The 23535-nt window shown below is 37.9% G+C and overlaps 1 protein-coding gene across 3 annotated transcripts in view; it reads right to left on the reverse strand.

Annotated features, from left to right (window-relative positions):
- The window catches only part of IL33 (interleukin 33), a 41985-nt gene extending 18971 nt beyond the window's left edge, over nt 1–23014 (reverse strand). Inside the window, exon 1 of one of the 3 annotated variants that reach the window (XM_001142136.7) lies at nt 22926–23014. The gene's annotated coding sequence lies outside the window, so the exon portion shown is untranslated. Of the gene's footprint in view, nt 1–11342; nt 11394–22482; nt 22502–22925 lie in introns of those variants that run through there. The other 2 variants (XM_054658663.2, XM_016960574.4) reach the window with 2 other exon arrangements.
- Between the last annotated feature and the right edge of the window lie 521 nt (nt 23015–23535).

Here is a 23535-nt window from a genome sequence, read left to right on the forward strand (position 1 = left end):
CGATGTGATACCTTGATGATCAAGCTGGGTCACTGTATTGTACTGAAAAAATATGGAGTTCTGTATCATAAATTGCAGAAAATTCCATATTCTCTTAGTATGGTTCTGCAATCTGGCTTCGACATCAGGGTATGACACTGTGCTGTGGTTTGTGGAGGAAGCAGGACTTCTTCTCCAGTCTTAAACTCTCTGACATTGCCTGCAATTCTATCAATAATTATTGCTTCTTCTTTTTAAGTATTGGCCTCCTGTTTTGCCACACTACAAACAAACAAACAAACCAAATTATCCCAGCAGTGGTTACAACTTAAATCTCTTATGAGCTTCATATGAATAATCTCTTCTAGCAGTTAAAAGAAGAGCATTGAGTTCTTGGGTTAGAGGACTCGTTAGAAGGTAAACTTTAGGCACCCTTATTTTGTCCCTGGACAAACCTCTGGAGGCTGAAACTCCAGATGATCTTGTCTAGGTAGAACTGCTATAACATTATGTGCATGCCACCTATTTACATCCAGTCCCATGTGCAAAATCCTCAATGGTCAGCCAGTTGAAGACTACCTATTCTGTCCCTCAGTCTTGCCATGGGAGTAAATGTTGTGCTCACACAGCTTGAAGACTTCACATGAACTTTTATTTTCTTCCTCTGATTCTCCTACCTTTGTTGGTCAAGAATGCTTAGAAGCAGAGGATCTTACATATCATTTTACTGAGCCCCTAACTTTACAGATGAGTAGACTGAAACTCTGAAGATTAAGTGCCTCGCCCAGGATTATGAAACAGAACCAGGAACAGAATCTAGCCTCCTGACTTCCATCTTGATGCCAGTACTTCCCTATCCTGTCTCCCTCCATTCTTTCTCCCTTTCTGCCTCAAAACAGGAAGAAAATAATCAGAACCGGGAATTTAACTCCAAACACTCAGCCTTTCTTTATACACAAAGCAGTTGTCCAACTTCTTTGAAATAATAAGTTTCTGAATATGGTTGTTAATTTGTAATCACACATTTGGGATAATAACATAGGGAACCCAATTGTAGTTGTATTTGAAGTTGTACATAAAATAGTTTAAATAGTAACCTGCACACAGTAGATAATGAAGTAACACTTTACTAACATAAAAACTGCATTGCCTTGATGTTGTTTGTTTTCTCTTCTACCCAAAGATACTTATATCCTAGAAAAAACAATTCCTGGTCATTAAAAAAAGTTACTTTTTTTATAATCTTAGAATATTTTAATAAAAAGTTACATTTTCAAATGAATATGGGAAATGTTCCAATCTACATTCTATCTCTGGGAGAGTCAGATTCATGTTGGCATAGAAAAGGTGTTGATAGTCCTTTATTGAAGACTCATGGGTACCTTTGTTTAACTATTGTTTTCAGTAGTTATTTGATCTCATAACATTTTTCTCCCCTCTTATCACCCTCATGGACTAGTTTGAGAGAACGCACTTGGAAGAACTTTGCCGTAAACCGGTATTAGCTTGCATAATTGAGCAAGATAGAGAAGCTGAAAATACCACATTTACAATGGAGTCATTGACACAGAGAAAGTCAACACCCTTTATAGAACCGCATGATAAGTCAAAAGCATAGTCAGGAAATATTTTCAAATCCTATTCTGAAAAAGTATTTTCTTCAAATAACCTGCAAATTCTTTGCCTTGATCACTCTTTTCACCATTTTTTTCAGACTAAAATTGACTCATTACTCTCCTATTTTTATATCAGAAATATTTCAGAATATATGGCAATAGGAACATCACTTGTTCTTTTTTGCTGCTATTCCCAATGATATACAGCATATATCCCTGCACACTGGTTATGATACTCACCTAATTTATAAAGTGCTGATCTCAGATGATGAGGTTTCCTATAGTCAGCAATTGTAGTATTTAAGGCAGTTACATCCCAGTTCTACTTATATAGACACACACACATGGATTAAGCAACATTGGATGACAGTATTTGATGTATGAGGCAATGCAGATGGAGCTACTTAAATGCATTAGAACGTGTGGGAGCTTATCTTTTTCCTACCGTCAGATCCTAAACAGAGATTATTTTAGCTGTAGCACTTTCATTTTATTTATTTATTTATTTTTTGAGACAGAGTCTCCCTCTGCTGCCCGGGCTGGAGTGCAGTGGCACGATCTCAGCTCACTGCAGCCTCCACCTCCCAGATTCAAGCAATTCTTCTGTCTCAGCCTCCCAAGTAGCTGGGACTACAAGGTGTGTGCCACCACACCTGGCCAATTTTTCTGTATTTTTAGTAGAGATGGGGTTTCACCATGTTGGCCAGGCTGGTCCTGAACTCCTGACCTCAAGTGATCCTCTTGCCTCAGCCTCCCAAAGTGCTGGGATTACAGGCATGAGCCACTGCACCCGGCCTAGCTGTAGCACTGTCAAAGAGTTACACTTAGTTAATCATTAACTTTTATAAAATCTTTGCAATATAGGCTCTAGGTAGTGTTTATTGCATAACATATAATATAGAAGGACACAGATTGTTTCCTTTCCTTTCTCTTTTCTACAGAAAGTTGAAAACATTTAAAGTAATTTTTTTCTGATTATAAAAAAGATATATGTGCACTTAGAAAATATGTAAATGACAGGAAAGTGTATGTGTGGTAGATCCTGACATTCTTTTTTCTATGTAAAAAATTATACACATCTCTTTTATTTAAAAAATAGAATCATACTGCAAATATATTTTAAGCTGTTTTTTCCATTTTCCAATTAACACTATATCATAAATATTTTCACATATTAGAAACATTCTTTTACAAGTAACATTATAAATAGCATTCAATCATAGAACTATATCTTAACGAGTCTTTTATTGATTAACACTGGCTGTATCCAGATTTTATTTTTGTTTTTGTTTTCTAATATTGCCAGTGTTGCAACTGACAGTTGTGTGTGTGTGTGTGTGTGTGTGTGTGTGTGTGTGTGTGTGTATGGGTATATGGGTGTGGGTGGGTGTGGGTGTGTGTTGTGATTCTTTGAAAATATTTATAAGTTTATTGGTAGCATAAACTCCTAGTAGTGGAATTGCTGGATCAGAGGGTACATGTATCTTATAGTTTGACAGATATTAATGAATTGACTTCCAAAAACTTGTATTAATTAACAGTTTTGTGAACAATCCAGGGGAGTACCCTTTTCTCCATCTTTCTAGCAACAATGAGTGTCGTTACCTTTGAAATGTTTGCCTTTCTAAAGAGTGTAAAATATCTGATAGTTTTGAATTTTATTCCTTTATTTCGTGAGATTGAGCATCTTTAAAAAAAGTATATTGTTAATTTCTATAAATTATTGATTTTTAAGGACTCTACCTAAACTAAGAAATTAGACCCTTGTCTGTGATTTGTGTTACAACTTTTTCCCCTGTGTCATTTATGTTTAGATTTTGCTAATGGCATTTTTTGGCCATACATAACTTTTCAAATATTATGTGGTAAAATATAATCAGTGTTTTCTTTGAGAACTTCCGGTTTTGTGTTCTGCTTCAAAATACCTTTCCTCTTCCAAGATTATAAATAAATTTACTTATGATATTATCTAAAACTTTAATGTTTAATAGTTTATAGATAAATCTTTGATTGACTCGGTGTTACTTTTGGTATAAAGAATAAGTTAGGGCTGGGTGTGTGTCTCATGCCTGTAATCCCAGTGCATTGGGAGACCTAAGCAGGAGGACCACTTGAGGCCAGGAGTTCAAGACCAGCCTAGGCAACATAAAGAGATCCTGTCTCTACAGAAAAAATTTTTAAAAATTAGCTGGGCTTGGTGGTGTGCACGTGCAGTCTTAGCTACTTGGGAGACTGAGGTGGGAGGATCACCTGATCCCAGAAGTTTAAAGTTGTAGTAAGCTCTGATAGCACTATACTCCGGTCTGGACCACAGAGTGAGACTCTTGTCACCAAAAATGAAAAAAATAAAGATAGTGAAAAAAGAATAGATTTGGGATATTTTTCCTTCCAAATACATACCGCAACTACATTTGAAATTCAGTTCAGACAAAGTGAAGTTTCACATGTTATGTTGGGACCAGTATGCAGAGGGCTATGAATGCTACAATAAGGAGTTTGAATTTTATCCTATGGACAACATGAATCTTTTGAAAGTTTCTAAAGCAAATGAGAAACATCATCTAGAGTGTGTTTTGTGAATATAATTTTATGTCTGTGTGAAGCACCATCTGAAGGAAGGAAAGAAGGGAGACGGAGGCAAAAAGAATGAATAGTTAGGAGGCCAGTTAAAATATCCCAGGCAAAAAGCAGTGAGGACCTAGTGAGGGCAATGTTAATGGGACTAACGAGGAGGGGATGGAATGATGAGTGCTACAGGTACTTCATAGAGTCCTTGCAGGTTGGTGTGAGTAAGGGCCCCAGAGATTCCTGTTCTGTACCACTAAGTCATGCAGTTACCAAGTGGCTGAGTCAGGATTAAAACCCAAGTCTCACTCCCAGTTTAGGGGCACGTCTGCCACAATGCCTCCTTGGCTCTTTCTGGATGTGGGTGTACCTGCTCTGGACTGGGGATGAGGGGAAGCAGGGTGCTGAAGGGAAGTGGACATAATTCCAGTGGTTAATAATAGGAAACTCAGGTGGGGAGTTCAGTGACAGGGACAGGGAATTAGTTTGATGTGGGGCAGATGGAGTTTGAGGTACTTGAGGAACAGTTATGTGGACATTTCAGCAGGGAGTTGGAACTAGGTGGCCAGAGGCCAAACTGAGCCATGTGGATTTGCTCTTCATTTGTGAAGGCATGATAGTTTATTGTGTGGGAGTGAATGAGATTGTCTTGGCTGAGTGTGGAGCAGGAAGAAAAAGCTGTGAGAAGATGAAACTCTGGGATATCTAACATGTAAGGGGAAAGAGGAGAAACGAAGTTAACAAGAAGACCAGACAGAGAAGCAGAAAAAAGAAGAGTTCATATTATGAAGGCTAAGAGAGAACACTGTCTCAAAAAGCAGGAACAGTTGGTAATGAGTACTATAGAGACCTGGATGAAGATTAAGAGACATTGGAGGAGTCATTTAAGTATGGTGGGAATCTCAAAACAACTGCACTGGACTGCACAGAGTGGAGAAGGAGGAAGTAAGACATTTCCAAGAAGTATAATACAGTAATGAAAGGGAACAAAGAAAGAAAGAATGGTATCTTTACACAGTAGTGTGGAGGAGGGAAGATGCTACTTACTAGCTAGGTGACCTTGGACAAGTTGCTTGATGTCTCTGAAGCCTCAGTTTCTTAATAATAATGAAAATTTTCATAATAATAACTGTTATATTACCCATAATAATTTCATAATTTAACTCATTAGGTTGTTGTGAGAATTAAATGAGAAGATATATTTTCAGCACTTAGCACAGTAGAAACTCAATATATTTGTTATTATTATTGTCATTAATATTGAGGTTTATATTGGGATGTGATAGACTCTTGAGTATGCTTCAATGCAGAAAGAAAGTAGCCAATGAAAAGAGGAAAACTTATATAATATTTCCAGAGGAGACACAGAAGAGAGGGGGAAAGAACACAAGTAGAAGGATCAGCTTTGAAAAGGAGGAGGCACACTTCTTCCTGCAGGAGAGGCGGAACTAGTGAGAGAATGAGAGAACATGTGAAGTTTTAAGGTCTAGGGATGTGAACTTAAGGGTCTTATAAAATGGCTTCAATCTTTGTAATGTAGGTTCTGAAAGAGACAGAGATTAAGAGAAATAAGCATTGGTTTGAAGTTTTAAGGATAAGTGGGAAAAATCTGAAACAGATCCTTAGAGAATATAAAAAGGAATTAACTTTGGAATGTGGTGTTATTGTTCAGTGAGCATAGAGTTTCAGTTTTGGAAGATGAAAAAAATGTTCTGGAGATGGAGAGTGGTTATGGTTGTACAACAATGTGAATGCCACTGAACCGTACACTTAAAAATGGTCAAAATGGTAAATTTTATAGTATGTTTTATATTATGTTTTACCACAATTTTAAAAAATGGTTCAAAAAGGAATTTTTTAAATGGGAGTGGAGGAAGTAGAAAGATGGGAGTTTGTTCATAAACAGAAGAATTCCAGTGTTCCTTATCTTAGAGACAAAGATGTTCTGATGATGATGGTGGTCAGAATGAGATTTTTTGGGTGAACTGCTGAGGAGTGTTAAAGAGTCAAAGCAGTCACTAAGGGTGACAACAGCAATGAAATCACCAAGGGTGACAGCAGCAGAGGCAATAGTGAACAGAAAAGGAGGTCAGGGTCCCTAGTGACCAGAAAGGAAAGACATTAGTTTAAGTAGTTGGGCCCGGGGTTGGGGATGGGGTTAGAAAGGCTTTCTCTACTAGCCCTGGGAAATGTGCACACAAGACAATGGAGTGGGTTTTAAGAATATGGCATCACCAGGGGAAAGTCACATTTTAGATAATCATAGGAAATAGTGCTTTTGAAGGAAAAGGAGGGAGAGAGTAAAGAGTGTGCTTGTGTGTGTGTGGGGAACATCCCAGAGGAAATGACATACATTTAAATTAGGGAAACAACCTGAAAGATTTTAATCTGTCAAGAAATAATAATTAAATAAAATAATTTAAATAGAAATTCATTAGTTGGTCATTCACCTCTGAACAACAACAACAGTGAGAAATATATGAGGTATTGTCATTTTCAAAGATGCAAATTTGCGTAGTTTTCTCTTTGGCTGAAGAAATCTTCCAGAAACTTACATCCAACAAATATTGAGCACCCTTTACATGCCAAGGACTATGTATTCCACCATCATTAACTCATGGGGTGCTGCATGAATGTTTTCATTTCACATTGTCATATTATCTACATCTGATCAGCTGGAAAATCATTTATTGAATCACTAACCTCTTATATGTCAGACAATGCTCTTTGATTAGCAATTTCCCACTTTTAAATGCTAATACCTTTAAGAATGTTAAGTTGGCTGTTGGACTTTCTTCTTTTATTGTGAATTTTACTTTCAAAATAAATTCATTTAATCAGATTGATTTGCTGTGATGAGTCTTGTTACAATGCTGAGTTTATGAGAAATTCTTACTAAAAATGCATACTCATTATGGAAAATTTAGATAACACAGAAAAGAGAAAGTTTGACCTTTGATGTCCTAGAGAGTAAATTCTCTGAAAAGAGACACAACTGGGAATGATTGTAAGGAAATCCTAACCTCCTCGAGATCCTGAGGGCACAAATGATGCTGGATTTGCATTTGCTTGTACTACAGCATGGAGTGCTGCCTAAAAACATTAATAAATAAAATACTACTTCTAGTACTGGGCTAGGTGCTGGGGATACAGTACTGAACAAAGCAAACTGTCTTGCCCTCCTGGAGTTTACTTTCTATTGGGGAGATAGAAGTTATTCACATAGTTGTACAAATATGTTATTAATGAACAGTGATAAAAAAGAATTGGATTCGTAAAGAAGATAAAGTAGAATGGTACTAAGGTAGTGTAGTCAGAGAAGGTGACATTTAAACTGCACCCAAAGGGCGTGAGGAACATATGAAAGGGAAGAGACACAGGGAAGAGAAAACCTCAGGGGCAAAGGCCCTGAGATGGACAGAAGCCGCAGTGCTCAATGAACAGAGAGTGCTAGTGTGGCTGGAGCAGAGCGGGCAATGGGGAGAGCATAATGTGAAGGGGCTGGAGACAGAAGGGGACAGAAGCTTGGTTGGGCTGGGCCCTGGAGGCCAAAGGAAGAAGCTTGGATTTCATTCAGAGTGCATTGAGAAGCCAAAGAAGGGTTTTGAGTAACATAGGATGTGATTTGATTTTTATTTTTAAACTAGTGCTGTGACTATCATGTGAGAAACAGATAGAGGGCAATAAGAGGGAAGGGATGAGACCAGCCAGGAGTCTGCATTAATTCAGACGCTTAATAATGGTGGTTGTGGTGATGATGATAATGATGATAGTAGTAGCTGCAATGTTTGGCGTCTTCTGTAAGACTGATGCCCTACGTATATTATCTCTAATGTCACTGTGATTCTGGAGTTTGGATATGATTGTCTCCCTTTTAGAAGTGAAGAAATAGTGGCTCTTGCAAAACGTCACATAGGTAAGAAGTAGCAAAGCCAGAATCTGATATTAGGGCTATCTGGCTCTTTCTCTTAGTTCATGGAGAACATTGGTAGAATGGGGCATAATTGAATCCCAGGACCTTATATTTGATTAATCTCCTTGTCAAGCTTGGTTTCTCTTGAATGGGAAGAGGATCTATGAGGATATAGTGGGATGAATGAACATATTGCTGGGTACTGGAAGCAATACCAGTGGAATCAGTGGAAGAAGACAGGTCCTGGCTGATAAGGAGAGGAAATGGGGATTATGACTAAGTTTGCCAACACAATATGACTTCATTCTGGGAGATTTTGCAAAGGGGCAGAAGTGGAGGAGAAGCGGGGGATGGGAGCACAGGGGAGGGCGTCACACCAATCCTCTACTCCCTTGGGTGTAGCAGTTTCACTTCTTTCTTAAGGGAGATTAGAATACATGATATAGAAAAAGGTAAGATAGAAGTTTGGTGAGTAATGAGACAGCACCTTCCTCACCCAATCTGGATCACTTCCTGTCCCCTACCCTCCACCACTCTGAAAGTTTCCATCTGCCACTTTCCTGGACCCTGGGGAGAACACTTCTCCTAGGGAAAGGAAATACTCTATAAAGATACCTAGTAGATCAATCTATGACTCAAGCCAAACCCCTCGTGAGAAGAGGGAGGGATAGTGTGAGATTTTAGGGAAGCTTTCTTTTATGTCTTTAAGGTAAACAGTACTTATCATTTGTAAAGTACTTCTGTGCTTTGCCATGGTTTTCCTGGATGTGGTCTTATCCAGTCATTTCTATACATTGGCACTACCTGCCCCATCAACTTTTCCAACCTTACTTACCCCTCCCTCCATACTCTCTACGTTTAGACCAATTAGACTGTTTACCATTCCTCAATTCACCATGCACTTGCACACCTCCATGGCTTTGCTCAAACTATTCCTCTCGTTAGTGCTACCTCATCCCTTTGTCTGGGAAACTCTGTTTAACCATTGGAGGCCAATTCAAATGTTTTGATCTCCCTGACAACCCACAATCAAGCCGACTTTATTGTTTCCTCTCTCCCTTCCTTATCTATTATATATATAATAATATATCCAACTCTGTTTGTTTTCCTACCTCCTCCACTGCTAGGTCCTTGGGAACAAGGGTTGTGCTTTAGTCATCTTTATTTCCCCAGAAATTATCCACAGCAGGCACTCAGTAAATGTTGTGTAATTTGGATCAGTGCTTACAGAAACCCTATAAACTAAGTAAGGCAGGCATCATCCACTAGACAGATGTGGGGACCCTACCCAAATCCCAAAGATCTGCAGAGCAGTGGAGGTAGATTCCCTGGTTGAGCTGTTATGAAGCTGGCACTACTTCACCATTTTGACTTACAGAAATGACAGTCTTAAATGCCTCAGTCTAATAGAACGCACGTCTTCTTGTTCTTGGGTCAGTGCTCTTTGTAAAGCATTTTTAAAAGCTGACTTTCCAGCTGGCCTGTGGCTCTGCAGTTTTAGTGCTACTGAACATTTCAAATTATTCAGTACAAGTTGTTTTATTCCCCTCCTGGGCCCCCTCCCATGCCTCACATACTTTGAGGGCCCCAGTGGATCAAGTCTGTAGTAATCTTTGAAGAAGCAAAGGTAGATTGGCATCCCCTTCCCAAGCTTAGACCTAGGATTTTCTCCTTTCCCTCAAGTCCCTACAGCTCTCCAGGTCTCAGTTTCCTTGTCTTCAAAACAAGGAGGGTATGTGAAAGCCAGCATTTTCCTCCTTGACTCTTTCCTGTGCTCCTGTACAGGTTCTTCATTTAGCCCATTTATTTCCTTCTCCCAGGGCCCCTTCTATACTGGCAGCTGCACTAGCCCCTTATTCACACAAAGGGTACCATCCTCAGAAAACACACAAATTCTGCCTCAGCCTTGTGATCTCCTCTTCTCCTTTCTACTAACCTTACAGCAGGACAAAATTATAGTGAAAAGAAAAGTCCACAGAGTCTGCAGCATTTTTTGGTTTTTTGTTTTTACTTGTTTTTTTCTTTAGTACCCAAATATCTGAAAGCTAATTTTTTTTTTTTTTTGAGTCAGTGTTTTGCTCTGTCACCTAGGCTGGAGGGCAGTGGCATGATCATTGCCTCACTGAACTCCTAGGTTCAAGGGATCTTCCTGCCTCAGTCTTCAAGTAGCTAGGAATACAGGTGTGTGCCACCACACTCGGCTAATTTTTTATTTTTGTAGAGACAGGGTCTCGCTTTGTTGCCCAGGCTGGTCTCGAACTCCTGGCCTCAAGTGATCCTTCCACCTTGGCTTCCCAGAGCACTGGGATTACAGGTGTGAGCCACCATGCCTGGCTGTTGTTTAATGGATTCAGAAAGTTCTCACTGCTAGAAGAAAGCAATGTATGGAAAAAAAAAAAAAAACAACAACATGGAACATAGAGACCTTTGGTTTTAGTTTAACTCTAAAGTTGAGATCATTTTCTTCTTTTACTTTTTAAATGCATTTTACATAAAATTGGACAAGTAATGTAAAAATTCTGAATCTTGTAAAAATTCAAAGGAGTATGAAATACTTAGCAAAAGCATGTAGAGTTAAACAAAAATTCTCCTTTTTTTGTTTTTGTTTTTTATTTTAGGGACAGAGTCTTGGTCTGTAACCAGGACTGAAGTGCACAGCTGATTGCAACCTTGAACTCCTGGCCTCAAGTGATCCTCCTGCCTTGGTCACCCAAAATGCTTGGATTAGAGGTATGAGCCACCATGCCTAGCTCTCCTGTATTTTTTACAATTAGCCCTTATATAGTGTTTACTATGTGCCAAGAACTGTACTAAGTGCTTCACATATTTAACTTATTCAATTATTACAGCAATCTTGTTAGGGTAGCATTATTATTATCCCTCTTTTATATATGAGGAAACTGAGGTACAGAGGGATCAAGTAAATGCCCAAGGCCTCATAGCTGAAACCCCAAGCGAACATTTTCAGAGTTCATGAGGTACTTCAGGAAAGGGGTGGAGGAATCCGAATCCGTTGCATTCCAGATCTTCCTCCCTAGCCCCTGCATCCAGAGCTGAAAACCCCTACCTAGAAAGTTTTCTAGGTAGAAGAGGTTTTACTGGTAAGAAAACAAAATTAAAAGTTTGAAAATATGTCATTAGGCCCATTCCACCTGAATTATTTGACCCTGTAAGGAGGGTGATAGACTGAGGCTCAGTTCATGTGCCATCAGTGGTAGTCAAGCTAGAGAAGATTTAGTAGCATTATAAGGAGAAAGCATTACACTTACTGGTTGGAAGAAGTTTTCAAAACTTTGTAAAGAGTAGAATCCTTTTCTGAAAAAAGAATATTGCATGGAAGCCTAATAGATAACAGAAGATAAAATCATTAACTTATTAATATAAATATGCTTCATAAGTTTACATTTATATTTACTCATTATAGTTATTTAATGAAATATGCTGTTTCCAGCATAATAATGGATTAGTTACCATGAACAACCCTCCTGATAAAAACAACTAAAATGCTGCAAGATGTATTTTTAAATATCTTTTCAAACAACATTGAGGGGGCATGAATGGGAGGCTAGCAAACTTGGCTTTTTTCTAAAGTTGTCTACTATCTCCTAGAGACAAAGAGCTAGAATTACATAAAGAATCAGGACCAGGAGACAAAGCTCAGGATATGTCTAAGATGGAGAGTCTAACAGTAAACTGCTGCATAAACCTGGACTCTCAAAGGGCTACATTCACAATAGAAGGGTGATCAAGATAAATAAACTCGGCAGAAGGGAATACCCAGAAACCTTGTCTGTCTCAACTCCAGCCCTTGCTGGAAGGAAACACATATCTCTAAGAATTTACCTTCTCAGGACAAGTCAGCCCCTACATGGGTTTGTAGTCTGAAATCAAACTACTTGTGTGCTTCCGAAAGCCTGAAATAGAGAATTAAGTATAAAGTAGTTTTAGGTTAGCAGTGCCCCAAGGCAAATACAAGTCTTATCTTGAAGAATTCAGCTGCTACACAAACCACCAAACATTCCCACAGAAAAGCCTTCAGGACAAATGAGTAGTCTGCAGTCAAAATTTGCAAAGCAAACGAGAATACTAGACACCATGGTGAGAACCCACAAAAGGAACAGGTAGCAGAAAGCCACAAAGCCTTTGTGTATTAGAACAAGCAGAAATAACTGATTTTAATATTGTTAGATAGTATTCTAAAAGATTGAAAATATGAACAGTGAACATGTATATTTGAAAAAGATCCAAATAGAATATCTAGACATAAAAGATATGTTACTGAAATTAAAACTCAATGGTTCAATTAAACAGAAGATTAAACGCAAGTGAAAAGAGTCAGTGACCTAGAGAACGTGTCTGAAGTATTCCTTAGAATACAATCCAGAGATACTTGGAGGTGGAAAATATGAAAAGAGGGTAAGAGACTTGGAAGAAAAATGAGACAGTTTTATAACTATTTGGAATGGTAGAAGGAGATGCTAGAACAGAGATGGAACAACATTTAAAGAAATAATGGCTGACAACATTCCAGAATTGTTGAAAGATCCTAATCCTTAGATCCAAGAGTTTCAATGAATTTCAAGCAGATAGAAAGAAAGAAAGGGCTGGGGGTGGTGGCTCAAGCCTTATAGTCCCAGCACTTTTGGAAGCTGAGGTGGGATGATCTCTTGAGACCAGGAGTTTTAAGACTAGCCTGGGCAACATAGCGAGACCCCATCCCTACAAAAAAAAATAATTAAAAAAATTAGCTGGGTGTGGTGGCACACACCTGTAGTCCCAGCTGATGGGGAGGCTGAGGTGGGAGGATTGCTTGAGCCCAGGAGTTTGAGGCCACAATGAGTTAGGATTATGTCACTGCACTCTAGCCTGGGTTACAGAGCAAGACTTTGTCTCTAAAAAGAGAGAGAGAGAAGAAAAATCCACATCTTGATATATTAGTTATGAAATTGCAGAATATTAAAGAAAAAAAGTGAGATCAGCCAGGGCACCATAATGAGCTTTCATCTCTACAAAACGTAAAAAAAAAAAATTAGCTGTGCATGGTGGTATGTGCCTATGGTCCCAGTTACTCAGGTGGATGAGGTAGGAGGGTCGCTTGAGCTAGGGAGGTCCAGGCTATAGTTAGCTGTGATCACATCACTGCACTCTAGCCCCTGGGTGACAGAGTGAGACCTTGTTTCAAAAGGAAAGAGAAAAGAGAATATTGTAACGTCAGTCACTGAGGACAATAAAACTATTTGGAGGAGGAAAAAAATCACCCATCCAATATGGATGGAAGCTTACAGTCTTAGAGTAGCCCTAGAACTTCTGAAATAAACATTTGATATTTGCAGAACCAAGATGCTTCTTGCAGTCAACTGAGCATTATTAAAAACTGCAGAGGTGGCCTAAAACTCCTTATTTTACAGATGAGGAAAGTGCCACTCAGAGCAGGCGAAGGGTCTTCCCCAAGGTCACACAGCTAGTAAATGGGTATGTGGTGGAGCCAGGACCAGAACTCAGGTCTCTCAACTCACAGAGCAATAGTTGTGACTGCTCTTCCCTCTATCCTGCTGCCATTTCTTTATTCAGCAACAACAAAGAAAAATAAAATGTGAAGAAAAGTAGAGTTTCAGTTTATCATGGAACTTTTTGGTGATTCCTTGTTTCATGTATAGAATTTAATAATTGTTCGAATACATTCTTACACAGGGCAATATCCCATCACCAGGAACCAATGAAACTGCTCACATTTTTTGGATGGGGGTAAGAGGATGCAGTCTTGATTTGTTTCCTTCTAGCTTATAACACAGTGTGAGGGTAGTGTGAGAAAGTTTTAGAAAATGTGATTAAATCTCAGTCATGGAAATCAGTTCTGGCACAGCATTCTGTAGAAGGTGGTGAGGGTGACAAGAGATGGGTGCAAATCTCAGCATATACAAAGGCTTTGCTGAGAAATACACAGGGGAAAGGCAGGTGCCAAGCCACAGCATGTATTGTATATACCTGAGTCAGTAGATCAAATAAATTCACAAAACTGTAAAAAAAAAAAAAATCTATTCTGCCTGAGTTCACTGCTTTGGACCTGGCTTGGATTGTTTTCTGAAAAGTTCATAACTTAGATCCACAAAGGAAAACAATTTGCAAGGGTAGGTAATGCCGATATATCAAAATGTATCACCCTGTTTGTTCATGAAAAGATACTATTGCATGTATGTGCATGTATGCATGAAAAATTATTTCTATGCATAATTCACCACAAATACATGCCAAAAAGTAGGAGAGCATTTGAAATTGGCAACAATACAATCAAACAGATTGCTTAACCAAGGATGAGAACTTGCCTATTAAGTCACTTTTGATTCTGGGAATAGTACCCAGATTCTAAAGCCTAAAGTGGTTTGCATGACTTAATTACAAATGCTAACAAGAATAGTTCTTTGGGCAGTACTCTAAATCCTATCAGCTGATTTGTTGTTTGTTTTGAAAGAGAAGCATGAGATTTTCAGATGGCAAAGCTTTGGATTTTGATACCCATCTTCAAAACAGGATGCAATATATATCTTTAAATTAGTTCCTTTGTAGAAAAGCAGGCTAATTTGGGTATGGCACATTTCTCAAACACATAAAACATTAATAAGATATTTATTCCAGATTTTACAGTTATATAGTTAGAGCCAGTGGAAGTGTGCCTAAGTTCTATTCCCACTACATAGATATGCCACTAGATGCTACTGGAATTGATTCTAGGAGCCTTCATCTGAAGGCAGCTTTAGGAAATAGCAAGGAATAACAGGAGGAGTTTCTGAAAGGATGAATTAAGTGCTTATATAAATAGGGAAAGAAGGACTTTAGTCTCTAAAATTTAGGACCAAGAGAAGGGCTTGGCCTGGGACTTCTGGGAACATTTTTGTCCTTGAAATAAGGGGCATGTGAGGAGTAAGCGCTTCTTGGCTTCTACTCCTTTGGCTCTTCTGCGTATCTGATGCTCAGAGCTGGGTAAACCATTTTTTCCCATGAAGAGAGATCATAGATGCTCTGAGGATGGTAGAGTAGAAGGGTGGGAAGACCCTGAGTCCTTGATGATATCCTTGATTTTTGACACCAACTCTGAAACTGCCCGACTAAACTTCTGATTAAGCGAGCAAAAAGTGTCCTTACGTTTTAAGCCTTGTTCAGTTCTGTGTTCCCCAGTTGCAGCTAAAAGTATATCAAGTGATATAAATTATCTTTATTTTTCGTGTAAGTATAATCTGCACTGACTTTTTCTAAATCCTTTAAAGAAATGGCAAACAACTAATGTATTCTGGACATTGCCTTAATAATATCTTTATGGTTGAATTGTTTAAACATTTTAATGTTTAAATAATGTTATGTCTTAAAGAAAATTTTAGTATAACATGGATATGTAAATTCCTGTGCTAAAAATCAAGAAAATAATATTATATATGATAGAAAAACATGATATATCAAAAAATAGAAAAAATAAACTGAAAATCTTTTGTATCAGAACAAGATTTTAAAAACTTATAAGTAACTCTTTGAGGTACTCTTTTAAAAAAAAAAAGTGCAGATTACCAGTAATAGTACTGTTATTACTATTCCATTTTTGCAAAACAGTAAAACATCAGTTACGTTCATTTACAAAAAATTTTTGTGTATATAAATTTGTCTATAAAATGATTAGGAATATCATATACATGTAAATCATGCCTTAAGTCATTGTGGGACAAATAGTGACAAAATGAAATGAATTGCCAAGACTTTGAAAATCAAACTTCATAAAATCCTAAAGTAAAGGAAGGAAAAATAGACACAAATTCTTGGTTGTTACCTCTGGGGGAAACCAAAGGAGATGCAATTAGGTAGTGACACAGAGGAGCCTTCAAAGGTATAAGGAATATTCTATTTTTTAAACTGGATGATAAATACACAGCTATTTGTTTTATTATTTTTCTCCAGAACTTACACTTACATATGCATTCTATATATTAGTTTATGTGTATGATATATTTCTGAATTAAAAAGCTTGAAAGAAAGAAAATCAATCTTCAGTTAACATTCTACTCATAAAGTCAACTGTTCCCTATCCTCCAGGAACAAATGTAGCTACCAAGTAAAAAAAAAATCAGTTAATACAACATCAACACTTTCAAAATTAAAAAGAAATTGCGGCCTGAAAGCAGGAATGTATTATTTAAAATTCTGTGGTTATATTTTAAAAGAACAAGTGGGCTAGTATAAAGGGGATTCCATGTGCTAAATTGTGACAATTTGACTAAAACAAAAAATATGTGAAAGTTTTTCCTTGTGCCAAGACTAAAGTTACAGACAGCATAACTTTTGCAGGCTTTTTTTCTCATGTTTGAGATATGCTTATTGAATAGTGACAGAAGTAACTGATATTATAGAACAGGTTATTAAAAGTTTTGTAAAGCACGTAATATATTCCACAACACTTTCACTGCCACACCATTCAACTTAGCTGGCATAGTCAAAAGCCAAAATGAGAGTCCCTCTCAGTGCTGGTATTTAGCTGGTATGCTGCAAGGCTGGTTCCTTTCTTATTTCTCTTTGCTAATGCCATGCCAGCTATTAAATATTTTGAATATCACCTGGGTAGAAAGCATGAGATTTTCTTGTACAACGAAAATGGCTGCCTGCTAACACACAACATTGTTAGATGAAATTAAATTTGATTATTACAAGCCATTTAAAACTGAAGAGTACAGAGGCTTTCTTCTCATAGATATGAAACTTCCTGGTCATTTATCTGAATAAAATAAGCCACAATCTGCACAGTGGGTATTTCATTTCCATAAAGTTTTAACAGAACTGCCTTGTGCGGTGATCTGAAAATGCAACTCAAAGGTCTGGAAGCTTGACCACCATGGTATGACAAGCTTTTCACTTTGCCTCCTTCATGGGCTACTCCAGCTATTTCCCAAATTGCTGACTTCATTATTTCTCTGTGGAATTCTTAGTTGGCTCAGCCTTACTTACCTGGTAGCTGGGCTTAGTGTGAAAGCTACTAAAATGAAAAGACTCTGTTAAACACCTCTCTTCTACCCAAAGATAAGGCTAAATTATTTTCCCACTCTGGAGAGATATGACTTCTTCTTGAGTGTACCCACTGATGCACAGAGAAATAAATATAACTGGTAGCCTTTCCTTTGCCAAGACACTTTTCATAAAATATGTACAGCGAACTGCCATTCTAGAGGTTACTAGTTGCTGCATGGTTCCACCTAGATAGTAGGGAGAACCAGCGGGTCTAAACCCAGATGCCCTTTTTCCAGCTTTTGCCATAAATGCCTAGAAAAAAACTGGATGCTGACAAAATAATAGACTTCTAAGTTTTATACCTTTATGAATTAAGAAATATAAAGACTTAAAAATATTTTTTTCTGTCACATCACTGTGCAAATGACCTTAATGCTTCTAAATGTTGAGTCTGCTTTCATGGGCCTTATAGCACTGAGCAGAAATTCTTCCACTTGACATAATGGAAAGTAATAATAATTGGACAGCCAGATGTAAGCATTACCTGTCAGGTCCTAGGCACGGTATCCTCCAAACATTTTTTGTAAAACAGCTTATACTCCTTTGAGTTAATAGCATCTAATTTTTTATATTAAATGACCACCACATACTGACAATTGTGATTAAGGTTCCACAAACCATATGGCTCTTGAATAAGTCAGTGAAGAAAAAATAATGCCACCATACATGCAGGTTATATGGACCTTTTTTCTTATGGGGGAAAAAACAGGAAGCTGGAGATAGTCACTAAATTACATCAGAATGAATATTGGTACTTATTTCTGTGCCTGAAACTTGTTCAAAAGTTTAGAATGAAATATTACTAAAGGAAACTTAACAATTATGGGTCAGGTACATTGGCTCACACCTGTAATCCCAGCACTTTGAGAGGCTGAGGCAGGAGGATTACTTAAGCCCAGGAGTTTGAGATCATCCTGGGCAACACAGTGAGACCTCATTTCTACAAAACATAAAAAAATTAGCCAGGTGAGGCAGCACATGCCTGTGGTTTCAGCTACTTAGGAGGCTGAGGTGGGAGGATAGCCTGAGCCCAGGATGTCAAGGCTGCAGTGAGTTGTGATCGAGCTACTGCTCTCCAGCTTGGGTGACAGACTCTGTCTCAAAAATAAATAATAATAATAACAACAATAACAATAATTTACAAATATGAAGCAGTTATGCTGACTACTGATCAAGTATTGTTAAACAGGATTGCTAAAGAATGTGGACAAATACTATGTATGTATAAGAGATAATGGAAAAATAAAATTTAGGGAGGAAAAACTTTGGAACTAATAAATTCAGATTTGAGGAAGTTCATGTTTGGGTCTAATAATTCTCCAAAGAAAAGAACAAGTGGAGAAAAGCATATAGTCCTCTAAAAAGAAATTACAAACAGCTTAAATAGCATTTCTTAAACAATTGCCAGTAATAAGCCAGCAGGCTAAGAAGTTAGAGTGGCTGAGATTTGAGCACAGCAGACACACAAAACTATGAAGTTCTGTTAAACTCTAAGGAAATATTGAATCTTTGCTAGGAACTATGTCGGAAATAATGAGCAAAACATTCTTACCATTGCAAAAGGTCTCAGATGCACTAATATGGCTAGGGAAAATTATGACAATCATTTAATTTATGGAATGTTCAAAGTGGAGGGGAATTAGATGTAAACTGGGTGCTGATTAAAAGTAAAGAACTCAGCCAAGTTTGCGGGTGAACTTCTCCTTAGTTCTGGAAATAGCAATGGGAATGGCAAAAAAAAGTTACAGAAGAGAACAATGGCTGGCAGGAACTCTTTCCCTAGGGCAAAAGGTGAATGTAGCCCTGAAGGAAATAGACAGAAGGTTTTAATGTCACTTCATCAATATTTTCATATTTGAAAATGATGGAAACTTTGAATAAGAAAATAGCTTCACAAAGAGGATTAGAGATGCACTAAATGAAGTAGTTTGGAATTCTTCTTTAGTTCTTTTTTCTTAATGGGACCTGACCCTGGACTTTAATCTCTGATCTGAAATTTACCGACTTTATGATTTTGGGTTAGTACTACAATCTTTTCAAATCCCACTGTCTCAATTTCATAAATGGAGCTAATATTTACCTCACAGAGGTGCTGTGAGGGATAATGTGGAAGATAAATGTCTCACTTTTAGTAAATGGTCAGTGATTAATAAATTACCTTTGATGACTGCTTCTAACTTGTTTTACCCATCACAACACCTGTCTTGAGTGGGATTTTGTTGCTTGTTTGTTTCACATTTTACACAAGAGAAAAAAATTCAGGCTCAGGAAAGTTAAGTAAGATCCAAAATTACACAGCTGGTCAATGATGGATGATGGACTGGAGGCCTGACTGCCTCTAAAAATTTGTGTCTTTACTATTATGCTATATTGCACTCTTCACTTAAAAAATACAAAATAAAAATAAATACCTTCGTAGGTATACTGTAATCTACCGATAATAACATGAGCAGCATGTGCCAGGAGTCCACTATAGGGAGGAAGCGCCCCCAATTCCTCACTCCCCCTTACCACTCCCTGCATACTGAACTTTGCCTGAACTTTTTGAGGCCCACTAAGGTTGTGTCCCCTTAAAAGTTACTTTTGCTTGCAGACATCAGCGCCAGAGAATCTACAGGAAACCGAAGAGATTAGAGGTTCTACCATGATTTCCTGAAGTTCTTGAACCCAACCCAATCATTTTGTTGTTGATAGAATTAAGGTCCATTTCTTTCTGCTGTTCCAGGAGTTTATATTTGGTCTTAATGTTTCTAAATGTTCCTGCTACAAACTGAGATACAAAGAAGGTGAATTCCAATGAACCTCTTGATTTCCACCATGTTTGCCAAAATTTCAACTTGAATGAAAGATACATTGATTTTGGCACAGTCTGACTGACATCTCCAGAAAAACCCTTATGGTATCAGATTTACTGATATATATATTTTCTGATGTAGACATATATATATATATATATATGGAGAACATATATATATGGAGAACATATATATATGGGGATATATATATGGGGACATATATATAGGGAGAAAAAAATATATATAGGGAGAATATATATGTGTGTATATATATGCATATATATATTCTCTCAATGCTGACCCTTATTAAGTATTTCCCTGTAATGATTTAATTCCCTGATGGAGCTTAACTTTTCACAATTGAATTTCATGCCTGTTTCCCCGAAGTTAGTTGTAAGCTCTATTTCCTTAATCACTGGGAAACCCTGGCCAAGAGTGACATTTCCTGTTTCTCAATCTCTTCCATTATTTTCAGTTCTGGCTATTTCAACCCCTAAGTGAAAGTTTGCCTCAGGATTCTTTTCTCTCTATAAATGGGAAAGGGAAAGAGGTGCTTTCTGGCTGTAGATACTGTAAGCTAAACAATGATGTGAAAGAGATAAACATCTAGATTGCTTAAGAAATCAATTATGAAGTAACCAATCAAAGATTGGTAGAAGGTCCAGGATCCTTTCAGAGAAGAATGGAGAAAATGTGAAATATGCGCTGAGGAAAGTGCGATGCTTGTGCTAGAAGTTCTTAACTGTTTCAGACGATACCGAGCTGTGTGATTCAGTTCAATCACCCTAAACTTTGGGAAATAGAGGATTCTGAAGTTTTCTGAACTCAGAGAGGTACATTTTCTGGGTGGAAATCAAAAGAGGAGCATTAAGTATTCAAAAGACAAATTTGAGAAGCAATAAGTAAGAATGTTGGAAACAGTATAGGACCCCAGTGTGGCACAGAAGGATGCTTCAGCGGGAGAAGCACAGTGCAGAGGAGGAAATACGGGTCTTTGCCCTAGACACTTCACTCTCAAGTCTCTGACTTGTATGCAGCCACAGGACATACTTTTGGATTTGTGCTATTTTCTTAATTAAAATAGTCTGGAGGCATATATTCATGTGCGGAAAGAAAAGGTAGAGAAAATTGTGAGGAGGCAGAAAGCAAGGAATAAAGAAAAGAAAACAATCTTCAAAGGAAAGTCTGTAAATGAAGAATAGTAGCAAAACTGATGAGCTTTTGAATTTCTCCACTTAGGGTATCAATTCCTTGTTTTTCCACAAAAGTTTATTTTTGAGGGGGTGGTACCTCTCAATTCTTGTATTTGAAACTGACAGTGAGAAATAACAGTGAGAAAATTATGACAGTGAAGGAGATCTGACATAACCAACCCCCATCATGCTTTTAACCTCCATATTGCCTTTGGTCATTCCTGGGCTTGGGCCAAGCTAACTTTGGGAGACATTTAGGGTATGGTTTAAATGATAATAACCCTTCACCAAAAGTAAACCACCTTGGTAAAAATAATGAAAGACCACCAAGTTAGGAGTTTGAGAGGGGTCTGAATTCTGCTAAGATGTAGGCATAGTAAAATGATTACTAGCCATTATTCTGGAGGTCACAAGATTTGCAACTTCCCCAGTGACTACTGTAAATAACATCACTATTGTATAAGCTAAGATTGACCTTCAGAGATGTCTGTTCAGGCTTTTGCATTTCTGATGACCAGTGACTATGTGGCTCCCACCCAGAAATAGACTCAGTGCATACACGAGGACCATTTTTCACATTCCTGTGATTTTATTCCCAACTAATCAGCAGCACCTATTCCCCTAAGCCCTTTGCCCGTCAAACTAACCTTGAAAAACCCTAGCCTCCAAATTTTTGGGGAGATTTGAATAATAACTTTGAATCCTCTGTGGCATGGCTGGCCGGCCCTGTGTCAATTAAACTCTTCACTGCCGTGCCATGGTTTCAGTGAATTGGTTTTGTCTGTGCAGATCAGAGATTAAAGTCCAGGGTCAGGTCCCATTAAGAAAAAAGAACAAAAGAACAATTCCAAACTACTTCATTTAGTGCATCTCTAATCCTCTTTGTGAAGCTAATTTTTATTCAAAGTTTCCATCTTTTTTTTGGAGATGAAATTTAGCTCTTGTTACCCAGGCTGGAGTGTAATGGCATGATCTTGCCTCACTGCAACCTCCACCTCCTGGGTTCAAGCGATTCTCCTGCCTTAGCCTCCCGAGTAACTGGGATTACAGGTGCCCACCACCACACCCAGCTAATTTTGTTTGTTTGTTTTTGTATTTTTAGTAGAGACAGGGTTTCATCCTCTTGGCCAGGCTGGCTGCAAACTCCTGACCTCAGGCGATTCACCCACCTCGGCCTCCCAAAGTGTTGGGATTACAGGCTTGAACCACCACACTTAGCGATGTCCCCCTTTTACTGAAAACCACTTGTAAACAATTGCAAGCATGTTTGTCTTGAGTAAGCATTAGGAGTTAGAAGTAGAATTATCAACTTGCTTTATAAAGTTTCCAGCCTGGCAACAAAGCAAAGACCCTATCTCTACATAAACTAAAAAAATTACCCAGGCATAGTAGCGTGTGCCTGTAGTTCCAGCTGCTTGGGAAGCTGAGATGGGATGATTGCTTGAGCCCAGGAATTGGAGGCTGCAGTGAGCTAGGATCACGCCACTGTGCTGCAGCCTGCGCTACAGAGCAAGATCCCATCTCTTAAAAAACATAAAATAAAATAAAATAAAGTTTCATGGAGGGGGCAGAATTTACTATAAAAACTATTACAATCTCTTTCAGCAATTTATTAATTTTACAAATCACCCAAAGGAAAGCAAATGGAATTATAAGTTAGTAACAGCTATTGTCATTGACTTTTACTGCTATTAGCAATAATAACAAATTGGCCTTATCATTTATTTTTCAGGAAAAAAAAAAAAAAACACAGTTCTCCATGGTTCCCAAGGTTTAACTTTGCAAAATCTGACTAAAAATCTCCCAGAATATTCAGTCTTACCTTGTGATCTTGTTTTGATTTCTTCCCTGAACAGCTGCAGCTCTGTGTTCGGAGGAGTCTGTAGACTCTTTTTATTAACCAAAGTTTGGCAGAGACCCAAATTGCCTTAGAAGGGAGATCTGGGCGGGTGAGATTTTAGCAGGCTTGAAATCTCATGTAAAGAGCCAACAGAGTTACAATTCTGTCAACATCTAAGGCTCATTACTTTCTGCGTCCTCCCTCCATCTGAATATTTTAAACCAGCAATTATGATTCTTCTTCTGCCCCTAAACTTTATGTTTTGGCTCTCTTTGGAGTTGAACTCCTAAACTTCAACTTCAGCACTGTTCATTTTGAAATTCTTTGGCCATTTATATATTCACTTTTGGCCATTGGCTTCTTAATTTACAAACTTCATTAAGAGATCAGTGTATTCTTCCAAATTCCTTTATAATAGAAATTTGCGACCCCCTTTGGCCTATCAGTAATAAGCAGCTCGTCTGCAAATAAAAGCTCTGAAATACTCTGTATTCCAACATATCTGACGGGCTTTCCTGCTCCCCACTGTTCATCTTTTCTTTCTATTCATCTCAAAAATCTCACAGAAGATAATACTTTATCACAAAAGCAA

The sequence above is a fragment of the Pan troglodytes genome, chromosome 11, assembly GCF_028858775.2.
Source record: "Pan troglodytes isolate AG18354 chromosome 11, NHGRI_mPanTro3-v2.0_pri, whole genome shotgun sequence".
Lineage (NCBI taxonomy): Eukaryota > Metazoa > Chordata > Mammalia > Primates > Hominidae > Pan > Pan troglodytes.